Consider the following 12,238-nt stretch of genomic DNA (forward strand, 5'->3'; position numbering starts at 1 on the left):
AATTTCTTCTGAAAGAGAGTTGAAATAGTTTCTTCTTTCAAGTTTATACTATCAGAAGTACAAGTGAGTCTCTGTCTAGATTTGTAGGGTTTTGGTTGGGATGGGGATGCTATGACATCAACTCTAAATCTGGCTTTTTACAGTTTTTATTTGATGAGGTGACTTACAAATTTCCTGTCTCACTACACAAATAATCTGTGCTTGCTGGCATTTCTTTTTCTGGAAATTATTGAAGAAACTATTTTTTTTTTTTTTTGCAATGTTGACTATAACCCAGGTTGCTCCAAAGTTTTCCCAAGAATAAAAATATAATTTTCACATTTTCAGTTAGACTTGCCATCTGAAGTATTAACTACAGAACATAAATTTGATCAAGGGAGGTTATGGAAGGGCTAACATTTCACAGTGAGAAATCCCAAAGTATGAAAAGCATATATGGTGCTCTTGACTTCAATAATTTTTTTCCCATCTTTCTCTTGCCTCTCTTTTGGATTATTTAAAATTTCTTATATGATAACTAGTTAAATTAAACCCTGCACTCCCATTCAAGGAGTGTTATATAAAAATTTTAGGAATGTAAGCACTGTATCTACAATATTGGTAGTTGTTAAAGTGTTACTTATGAGGACAACACCATGAGGATAGTAAGTACTAAGCAAATTTAATAACTAACGCTTCCTTAGTTTACAAAGCATTTTCTCATGCATTATCTCATTGATCCTCACAATAACCTTGTGAGGTAAATACTATTTACTCTTACTTCACAAATGAGGAAACTGAGGCTAGTTTATTTGCTCAATGTAATATACCTGGCAAGTTTTCATATTGTTAGCAGGCTCAAGACTGGCGTGGAATTGTGGGGTTGATTGGTGGGACCTCCAACAGGAAGAACGGAAGTTTGGCAAAATGAATCAGCTGCAGAGAATAGGCCCAGCAAGAACACCTGGGCAGGCTGATGCCAAAAACTGACAGGAAGAGCAAGTTGGGGCATGCTTTAGGCAATCATTGGCATCAGGCAGAGGCTACTCTAGCAGGTAAATCACAGCAGTGGACATAGACACTGAGTTATTCTGGAATGTTCAGAGAGAATTCCAGGTAGAAGCTCAGAGTCATGAACTGGGCCAACAAGGAGGCCAAGGAAATGCCCATCAGTGCTGTTAATTCTGGGTTTCACCCATGGGTGAAGATGCCGAGACTCCTGTTATATATCCTGCCGCCTTTCCATTGACCGACTTCCTTGGTGGGCACTTTTAGTGGCAAGGATAAGGATAATGAGGGTAAGAGACATTAAGCAGAGCCAGAGCCTGGGGGGGGGGTAATTCTTAATCTTTTTCTTTCAGAGCCTATGTACTCTCCACTATACCTCATTACCTGTCATGGATGGGACAGGGCAGAAAATGAAGAGGTAAAGAGACAAAAGTCAGGTGACCAATTGGTGAATAAAAAGATGGGTCTCATCAAGAAAAGCTTCAAGGTACAAACGAGTTTTTAGCTTATTCTCAAAGGAAACACAACACAGGGCCTGTTATCTGTTGTGACCCTTAATAAGGGTAAACAATAATATTGGTTGTACTAAAGCTCAATCTTATATTTTATCATCTTTTCCAGGGAAGTCAGTTTGCTCAATTTTCTTCCAGTCTGTCTTCTCTTCCAAATACTTATTCTTAGTTCCAAAGACTGATTGAAGCAAATGATCCTGTCTTACATTTTTCATGGATATAAACTCTTTAGAGCTGCACTCTTCAATACAGTAGCCATTAGCTATATGGGGCTATTGAGTACTTGAAATGTGGTTACTTTTTTTTTTTTTTTAAGATTTTATTTATTTATTTGACAGAGAGAGAGAGATAGCGAGAGCAGGAACACAAGCAGGGGGAGTGGAGAAGGAGAAGCAGGTTTCCTGCTGAGCAGGGAGCCTGATGCGGGGCTCCATCTCAGGACCCTGGGATCATGACCTGAGCTGAAGGCAGACGCTTAATGACTGAGCCACCCAGGCGCCCCATGAGTACTTGAAATGTGGTTACTTTTAATTAAGATATACCATAAGTATAAAATAGATACTGGGTTTTGAAGGCTTAGTATGAAAAAAATGTAAAATTTCATTAATAATTTTCATATTTATTACATGTTGAAATATTATTTTGGATATAATGGATTAAATACAATTATTATTATTATTATTATTTAAATATTTTATTTATTTATTTGACACAGAGAGAGAGAGAGCACAAGCAGGGGAAGTGGCAGGCAGAGGGAGAAGCAGGCTTCCTGCTGAGCAGGGAGCCCGATGCAGGGCTCGGTCCCAGGACCCTGGGATCATGACCTGAGCCGAAGGCAGCCGCTTAACTAACTGAGCCACCCAGGCGCCCCTAAATACAAACATTATTAAAATGAATCCCATTTCTTTCCTTTTCTTTTTCTAGTGTGACTACAGGAACATTTACAATTACATATGTGGCTAACGTGTTTCCATTGGACAGTGCTTCTATAGGGAGAAGCACCAGGTTCCTGAATGGTTGCTGTCTTTCAACCTTTGCCAGATGATTCTCTTCCCTCTAGGCCAGGTCTAGCAAGTCAAATAATGCAGATTTCATAAATGGAAGGAAGGCTGCAAGTCATTTGGAAATTAGGTGATGAAAATGCAATAGGATCATAACTCCTGCATGACAGTTTGCTTTTCTGAGTCTTTCTTATTCCAAATGGAATAGTCCCTGCTCTGTTCTCTCCTCTAGCTAATTTACATCTTATTTTCTTTCTGTGGGAAGTGTCATTTCCTGTGATTGATGAAACCATCTTGGCTAAGTGCAAAAACAAGACCACCATGTTATTCAAACCGGATTCACTACAAATATTTTCCTCCTCTGGATTGGGAAGAATTCACATAGCTGCTTGGAAACCCTTTTTAAAAATTGCAATGTTTGGTTACTTTCAGAAATTGTAGTCAAGATGACAAGAACAAAAAATATTACCCTTTACAAATATGAAAAAAAAATCGAGATGCTATCTGGCAGAACAATTTTTCGTTAATCCTAGGTCATGTCTATACGTGGCCTCTGAACTGGTCATTTTTTGACTCAAGGGTTTTAGGGTTATCTTAATGATGGGTTTCTACACAATTAATTATACTATGCAATAGATTTAATTCACTTGAGTTGATTCAGTTTTTAGAGATTATTTTAACAAGACCGTAGCCTTCTTTTTATGAACACTCCCAATCAGTACCAGCAGTGTTAGAACTTTATAATTATTATTACTTGAAAAAAAGAAAGATGTGTCAAACAAAAGGAAACAGACCCTTTCTCTTTAAGAGGCAGCTGGGACAACCTATATTGACATATACTCTCTTGATGCCTTTTTTCCTGCTTTGCTTGAGTTTCTTTTTAAATTATTTTTATTGAATTTATTAAAATATCAGAATCGTTTATTATTTTGCATTACTATTTTAAGCTACCTATAGTAGAATTCACTATTGAGTTTTAGCACATGTATAGATTTTTGTAACGCCACTAATAAGATATAGAACAATTCCAGCAATCCCCCAAATTCCCTCCTGCTACCTCTTTGCAGCCAAATACTTGTCCTACCTATGACCCCTGGCAACCACACTGATGGGTTCTCTGTCCCTATAATTTTTGCCTTTTAAACAATGCCATATTAATGGAATCATACAGTATTTAACCTTTTGAGACTGGTGCCTTTTAATTAGCACAATGTGTTTGAGATTCATTCACGTTGTTGCAGCTGTCAATAGCTTGTTCCTTTTTATTGCTCACTACAACACTATGTTTATCTATTCACAGAATCGGGCACGTTTGGGTTGTTTCCAGATTTTTGCAACTACAAATTATGCTGCCATAAGTGTTCATGTACAGGTTTTTGTGTGAACGTAAGTTTCATTTCAATAGGCTGAATACCTAGGAGTGGGATTTCTGGGTCATATATAAGTGTGTGTTTAAATTTATAGGAAATTGCCAAACTGCTTTCCAGAGTGGCTGTGCCATTTTGCATTCCAACCAGCAACATCTGGGAATCGCAGTTGCTTTGCAGACTCACTGGCACTAGATAATATCAGTATTTTTTTTATTTTAGCCATTCTAATAGGGGTATAATGATAGCCCATTGTAGTTTTAATTTGCATATCCTTAATGATTAAGAATGTTGAGCATCTTTTCATGTGTTTATTTGCTATCCATACATCTTCTTTGGTAAAATATCTACTGAAATCTTTTGCCCAGTTTTTAAAATTGGTTTATCTCAGGGGCGCCAGGGTGGCTCAGTCGTTAAAACGTCTGCCTTTGGCTCAGGTCATGATCCCGGGGTCCTGAGATCGAGCCCCGCATCGGGCTTCCTGCTCAGTAGGGAGTCTGCTTCTCCCTCTCTCCCTCTGCCCCTCCCTACTGCTCGTTCTCTCTCTGTCTCTCAAATAAATAAATAAAATCTTTGAAAAAACAAAAATAAAATTGGTTTATTTCAGATTTTTGAGATATGTCTCTTGTCAGATATGTGACTTTCAAAAATTTCTCTGTCTGTGGCTTGTCTTTTCATTTACTCTGTCCTTCACAGAGCAAAAATTTTAAATTTGGGAGATGTCTACTTTTCCAATTTTTTTCTGTCTTGTGACTTTGTTATGCTTGCTTATTACTTCTAGGAAACTTTTTGTAGATTTTTAAAATTTTATACATAGATAATCATGTCATATGCAAAAAAAAGTCCTCCTTTCCAAACTATGTACCCTTATTTCTTACTCTTATCTCATTTCACTACCTAGGACTTCCAGTAGGATGTTGAATAGGAGTGGTGAGAGAGGACATCCTTGTCTTGTTTCTGATCTTGGGGGAAATTGTCCATACTGAAGTACAGTTTCAAGTATGATTGTAGCTATAGATATTTTGTAGATGTTCTTTACCAAGTTGATAATGTTCCTCTCTATTTCCTAGTTTGCTGAGAGTTTTTATCAGAAATGGGTCCTGGGGAGTTGCCTGGGTGGCTCAGTTGGTTAAGCGTCCAACTCTTGATTTTGGCTCAGGTCATGATCTCAGGGTTGTGCAATTGAGCCCCATGTTGGGCTCCCCGGTCAGCGGGAAGTCTGCTCGAGATTCTCCCCCTCTCCCCCTTCTCTTCCTCTCTCTTTCTCAAATAAAGAAATAAATCTTAAAAAATGGGTGCTGGGGATTTATCAAATGATTTTTCTGCATATAATGATATAATCATGATTTTTTCTTCTTTAGCCTGCTGATGTGATAGATTATATTGATTGATTTTTGAATGTTGAACCAGCCTTGCATACCTGGAATAAATACCATTTGGTCATGGTGTATAATTTTTTTTTATACGTTGTTGGATTTAATGCTAATATTTTGTTGAGGATTGTTGCATTTATATTCATGAGAGATACTTGTCTATAGCTTTCCTTTCTTGTAAGGTCTTTACCAGATTGTGGTATTAAGTTAAATCTGGCCTCATAGATGAATTAGGAAGTATTCCTTCTGCTTCCATTTTCTGAAAGATATTGTGGAGAATTTGGGAGAATTCACTCGTGAAATTATCTGGCCTGATGCATTCTTTTAGAAGGTTACTAATTGTTGATTTAGTTTTTTAATAGGGTTATTCAGCATACCTACTTCTCCTTTTGTGAGTTTTGGTAGCTTGCATATTTGAAAGACTTGGTCTAAGTTATCAAATACGTGGGCATAGAGTTGTTCATAGTATTCCTTTATTACCCAGGGGATTGGGAATGACAGCCCATCTTTCATTTCTGATATTAGCAATTTATGTCTTCTCTTTTTTCCTTGGTTGCCCTGGCTAGAGGTTTTTCAATTTTATTCGTCTTTCCAAAGAACCAACTTGTGGTTTTGTTGCTTTTCCCTATTTCCTGTTTTCAATTTCACTGGTTTCTGCTCTAATTTTTATTACTACTTCTTTCCTTCTCCTTGCTTTAGTCCTAAATTGCTCTTTCTTAGTTTCCTAATGTGGATTCTTAGGTTACAGATTTTAGATCTTTATTTTCTTAAAATATATTTAATGCAACAAATTTACCTCTACACACTAGTTTTGCCCACATGCCACAAATTTGGTAAGTTGTATTTTTATTTTTATTTAGTTCCATGTTCAGACCCTGACCATATTTTCTTAGATTTATAGCAAAACTTTCATGGGGGGGGGGGGGCTATTGTACATGGTATTATTAAAATTTTGGTTTCTACTTGTTCATTATTAATGTCTGGAAATATAAGTGTTTGGATGTTGATCTGGTATCTGTGAGCTTGCCAAACTCAGTAACTTTAAGTGCTTTTTTTGCAGATTACTTGAGATTTTCTATGTAGGCGATCATGTCATCTGGGAATATGGATAGTTTTATCTACCCCTGTCCAATATGTATAACTTTTATTTCTTTTTCTTGATTCATTGCACTTGCTAGTGCTTCCAGTATGATACTGAGTAAGAGTGATGAGAGTGGGCATCCTTACCTTGATCCTAGTCATAGGGAGAAATCATTCAGTCTTTCACCATCAAGTATGATGTTAGCTATAGGGTTTTTATAGCTGTCTTTTATCAGGTTGAGAAGTTCCCTTATATTTCTTGCTTGCTGCGAGTTTTTATCATGAATGGATGTTGAATTTTGTCAAATGATTTTTCTGCTTTTTTTTTTTTTGGTATAATCATTTTTTCTTTAATCTGTTAATACAGTGGATTGCATTGACTGATTTTCTGGTGTTGAACCATCCTTGCATTCCTGGAGATAAACCCCACTTGGTGTGATGTATTTACCAGATTGCTGGGTGAAATAGCTAAGATTCTATTGAAGATTTTTGTATCTATTTTAAGAGGGATGTGGTCTACAGTTCTCTCTTCTGGTATTCTCTTTATTTGTTTCTTATATCAGAGTAATGGTGGCTCATCAAATGAATTGAGAAGTGTCCCCTTATCTTCTTAAATGCATAGCAGAATTCTACAGTGAAATTAGCTGGGTCTGGAATTTTCTTTTTTGGAAGAATTTTAACTGTGAAATCAATTTCTTTAATAGATACAAGGCTATTCAAGTTATTTATTTTTTCTTATGGTGAGTTTTGGTAGGCTTTGCCTTTCAAGGAATTGGTCTAGTTTATCCAAACTGTTACATTTATGTGCATAGAATTGTTTTTAGCATTCTTTCATTGTCCTTTAATGTCTGTGAATCAGTAATGATATCTCCTCTTTAATTCCTGATATTCATCATATGTGTCTTCTCTCTTTTACTTGATCATCAAGCTAGAGGTTTACCAGTTTTGTTGATATTTTCATAGTATCAGCTTTTTGTTTAGATATTATCTATTGTTTTACTATTACTGTTGTTTTCTCTGTTTTCAATTTTATCAATTTTTTATCTTTTCTTTATTATATCCTTCCATTTGCTTGCTTTAGGTTACTTGTCTTTTTTTTTTTTTTTTCATTTCTTAATTTGGAAGCTTAAGTTATTGATTTGAGACATTTCTTTTCTTTCTGTTTTTAAACATTTTTTTATTTGAGTATAGTTAACACACAACATAGTGATTCAACTTCTCTATACATGATGTAAGGCCTTTCTTTTCTAATATAAGCACTCAATGCTATAAAATTTTCTCTAAGCACTATTTTGGGTACATCTCACATATTGTAATATACTTTATTTCTATTTTTATTCAGTTCAAAATATTTTCTAACTTTCTTGAGACTTCCTCTTTGAACCATGGATTATGTACTAGTGTACTGTTTAATTTCCAAATGTTTAGAGATTGCCCAGATATCCTTCTGTTATCAGTTTCTAGTTTAATCATGTTATGGTCAGAGAACATATTTTTAGTAACCTTAATTCTTCTAAGTTTAACAAAGTTTGCTGTATGGCTTAGCATATGGTTTAATTTGGTAAATGTTTCCATGAACACTTGAAAAGAGTATGTATTCTTTTTTGGGGGGGGAAGGTTGTATTAATGTCAATTTGATTCAGTTAGTTGATGATGTTGTTTATCCTTTAATATCTTTGCTAATTTTATGGCTACTCATTCTATCAATTGCTTAGAGAGGAATGTTGAAATGCACAGATATTGTTGTGAATTTGTTTCTCTTTTCAGTTCTGTCAGTTTTTGCTTCATTTATTTTGAAGCTCTGTTGGCAGTTGCATACACATTCAGTTTTTATGTCTTCTTGATGAATCATTATATAGTGTTCCTCTTTGTCCCTGGTTATTTTCCTTGTTCTGAAGTGTATTTTGTCTAATATTAACATGCCCACTCCAGCTTTTTTCCTTTTGACTGGTATTTGCATGTTATATCCTTTTCTATCCTTTCATTTTTAACCTACTTGTATCATTGTGTTTCAAGTAGGTTTCTTATAGACAACATATAGTTGTGTCTTTGTGTGTGTGTGTGTGTGTGTTGTTTTTAAATCCAATCTAAATATCGCTGACTTTTAATTGGTTTGTTTAAACGATTTACATTTAATGTAATTACTGATATTGTTGTATTGTGCTGTAGCATTTTATTATTAGTTTCTGCTTTTCTCTTATGTGTTTCTCCCCGTCCCCATGTGTTTCATTCCTCTGTTTTCCCTTACTTCTCTTCTTTGAGTTATTCAAATGCTTTTTAGAATTCCATTTAAATCTCTCTACTGGGTTTTTGACTGTATCTCTTTGAATTGTTTTTTTCAGTGATTGCTGAAGGGAATACCATATATACACCCAACTTTACACAATCTAATTAGCATTAATATCTTACCATGTCACAAAAAATAAAGAAAACTTGTGAGTATATAGTAATTTTAGTCTTTCCCCTTTATAAAGTTTTCATATGTATTATGTCTATCTATACTGAAAATTTCATCAGATAGCATTATGATTTTTGCTTCTGACAAATATTATATTGTTACACTAAGTTAAAGACAAAAAAAATGATCCATTTTATTTAGGCAGTTATTTACCATTTTTGTTGCTATTCAATCGTTATTGATTTTCCAGGTTTCTTTTAGTCAGTATTTCCTTTCTACTTGAAGAATTTCTTTAAAGCAAGTCTATTAGTGATGAATTCCCTTAGATTTTTTTTTTGAGAACATCTTTATTTTCCCTTTATTCTTGAAGGATATTTTCACAGGATATAGTATTCTGGGTTGACAGGCAGGTCTTTTCTTTTAGCACTTTAAAAATATTGTTCCACTCTTTTGGTCTCCATGGTTTCTGATGGAAAAAATCTGTACTCATTTGGATCTTTGTTCTCCACATGTAATATGTTGTTTTTCTGTGGATGCTTTGCAGATTTTATCTTAATCTTTCATTTCCAGCAGTTTGTTTATGATGTGTATAGGCATGGTTTTCTTTCAGTTTATTCTCTTTGGGGTTCACTGAGCTTCTTAGATTTATAAAGTTTGTTTTCCACAAAACTTGGAGAGTTTCAGTCATTATTTATTCAATTTTTTTTCTCCTCTCCTTTTGAAAATTTCATGATAGGAATGTTAGACCTTTTGATATTGTTCCATAGGCCTCGAAGGCTCTAGTTTTTTTTTTTTTTAAGCTCAATTTTTCAGATTGCATTATTTCTAGTGATGTATCATCAAATTTACTAATTCTTTCCTCTGTCATCACCATTCTATTAAGCCCTTTCAATTTTTAAATTTCTGTTATTGTAGCTTTCAGTTTTAGGATGCCATTTGGTTCATTTTTATAGATTCTATTTCTCAGATGAACACATATCTTTGCATTTCTTTCAAAATTGTTCACCCTTACTTCTTATAGCATGATCATAATAGCTGCTCTAAAATCTCATCTGGTAATTACAACATTTGGTTATCTCAAGGTTGGCATCTGTTGATTGCCTTTTCCCTTGACAGTTATTCAAATTTGTCTGAATCTTTGTATGTTGAGGAATTTTGGATTGTATTTGGGCATTTTGAATACTATATATCATGAGACTCTGATTCCTATAAAAATCTTCCAAAGAATGTTATTTTTAAAATTTTGTTTCCGCAGGCATTCAATGCAATTCCATCCAGACTGCAAGTCCTAAACCAGCTTCTGTGGGCTACAGTTCTGACGTCACTTCAGTTTTCAGAGCCATTGCAGTGCCCTTCCAGTTTGTATTTTTTTTGTACATCTTTGTTGTGTTCATTACAGCTGGTTTCACACACATGAACAGTTTGGGACTGAGGTAGTACTTCATATAGAGATTTAAAAATCCCTATTGATAGCTTCATCATCTCAATAGTTCTCTCTGATTCCCAGGGTTTTTTTTTTTTTTTTTCTTCTAGTAGTTTGGCTAGAAAGCCAGAGCTTTAATGTCTCTACATTTTCATGCACTCCTTGTGACTGGGCCTAACTTAGGGCAAAGCAGTGAAAGAAGAGAGCCTGTGGGGCTGCCACTGCTGCTCCCATTACCACCACTTTTGTTCAGTGTAGTGCAGGGAAAATACAAAAAAGAGTCTTCCACTCCACAGGAGCAGCCTCTGTTATACCAGTGGAGGAAGGGGCTGCCTTTTCTTTGCTGGCACTCAAAACAGCTTGGGACAATCTCCATCTTGCTAGGAGCAGGGGACTCTTATTTTGTTGCTCATGTTGTTGAGTCAAGAGAGGTTTGTCCCCCACTCCTGCTTCTCTGGCCAGAGAAAGCAATTGGATCTGACTTTATCTGTGCCTGTTAGTTGTTTTGGTTTGGGGTTGCTACAGAGCTTAAGCCAGGATGTGAAAGACGGGGACAAAAAGCCCAGGCAACTCATTGCTGGGTTGTCCTTTGAGTATTGAATTCTATATCTATCCACCTGCTCTTCTTCTTCTTTTTTTTTTCCAGCACAGTTCTATTTAATGGAGGTGGGCAGCAGGATGTTCCACTACGATTAATTTAGTCCAGGGACCCGCCAACATTAGGTAGAGAAGAAGCCACCATCATTCTTTCGGGAGTAGCCTCCATTGGTGGCTGCAGTGTGAGGGGACACTATGGATCCCTGGATGCTGTGGATAGACTCCTTCTTAGGGTTGATCCAGTGTCTGATGTTAGCTCAGGAAGTGATGGAAGGTGGCAGAGGAGGGGGTAAAAGTTCTCCAGGGAATTGGGTCTTGATGATTCCATGGGTATCCTGGTTGGTCTCCTGGTGTAAGAGTATCTCACTTTTGTTCTTGAATGTCCCTGTGTGGTGGTTGTACAAGGCTGCTAAGCAGAAATCCAGGTCATTCTTTGGTATCTCAGGATCAAAAAAATAAACATCCCGCCTCATGGAGGTGATTGTGGGAGTTGAGCTGAGCCGACTCCAGGGTTCCTGTTGCTGAGCAAGGTGAGCTGGGTTCTTATATGGCAGTTTCTTGGAAGCCCGGAGTTTTCCCAGGAAGGTATCATCGTTATCCAGCGTAAGGTACTGGAAGGGGTCTCAGGTGAAAGGCATGGTAAAATGTGGAGTGAGCCGCTGGTGTGAGGGATGGGAAGCCCGTGCAGCCACACAGCTGCTCTTATTCTTTTTTAGCATTTTGTGCAGTGTTCTTAGTTATAATCTGTTGGGGAGATAGTATAGAATGTATTCACTCCATTTTTACTAGACCCAAACTCACCTGCTTTGCTTTTACAAGCACATGATATTTATAGTATGAGAAGAAAAATGTTTCATTGGGGGAGTGGTTTTTTTTTTTCCAAATTTTTATTTAAATTCTAATTAGTTAACATATAGTTCAATATTGGTTTCAGGAGTAGAATTCACTGATTCATCAGTTACATGTGACACCCAGTGCTCATCACAACAAGTGCCCTCCTTAATGCCCATCACCCATTTAACCCATCCCCCACGCACCTCCCTCCATCAACCCTCAGTTTGTTCTCTATCATTAAGAGTCTCTCTTGGTTTGCTTCCCTCTTTTTTCCCCCTTTCCCATATGTTCATCTGTTTTCTTTCCTAAATTCCACACATGAGTGAAATCATATGGTATTTGTCTTTCTCTGACTTATTTTGCTTAACATAATACACTCTACCTCCATCCATGTCATTGCAAAAGGCAAGATTTCATTCTTTTTGATGGCTGAGTAATGTTCCTGTGTGTGTGTGTGTGTGTGTACCACATCTTCTTTATCCATTCATCATTTGATGGACGACACTTGGGCTCTTTCCGTAGTCTGGCTATTGTTGATAATGTTGCTATAAACATCAGGGTGCATGTGCCCTTCAAATCTGCATTTTTGTATCCTTTGAGTAAATACCTAGTAGTGCAGTTGCTGGGTCATAGGGTAGTTCTATTTTTCACTTTTTGAGTAACCTC

General features: G+C 36.3%; 1 pseudogene; it reads right to left on the reverse strand.

The window, feature by feature from the left end:
• Positions 1–10,860: 10,860 nt before the first annotated feature.
• LOC116645955 lies at positions 10,861–11,376 on the reverse strand (annotated as a pseudogene).
• Positions 11,377–12,238: the final 862 nt, after the last annotated feature.

This window comes from Phoca vitulina, unplaced genomic scaffold (genome assembly GCF_004348235.1).
Source record: "Phoca vitulina isolate PV1807 unplaced genomic scaffold, GSC_HSeal_1.0 scaffold35, whole genome shotgun sequence".
Classification (NCBI taxonomy): Eukaryota; Metazoa; Chordata; class Mammalia; order Carnivora; family Phocidae; genus Phoca; species Phoca vitulina.